Below are 200 nucleotides of genomic sequence, written 5' to 3'. Positions count from 1 at the left end.
GCAGAGGCGGGGGGCGGGACGGGCTGCGGGCCCTCCCCGGGGCGGGGCCTGGGTGCGCGCGGCGCAGGACCGTGCGTGCGCAGGAGCGGGGCGGACGCAGTCTCCCACTCCCCTAGCGGCGTGTCGCGCATCGTGCTCCAGCTGTGGACACCAGGGAGGTAGCTGTTCGAGACTGGGTAGGTTGTGGCATTTCTACCAAG

Source organism: Rousettus aegyptiacus, unplaced genomic scaffold (assembly GCF_014176215.1).
Source record: "Rousettus aegyptiacus isolate mRouAeg1 unplaced genomic scaffold, mRouAeg1.p scaffold_m13_p_1, whole genome shotgun sequence".
Classification (NCBI taxonomy): domain Eukaryota; kingdom Metazoa; phylum Chordata; class Mammalia; order Chiroptera; family Pteropodidae; genus Rousettus; species Rousettus aegyptiacus.
Note: the sequence above shows the minus strand (reverse complement) of the source record.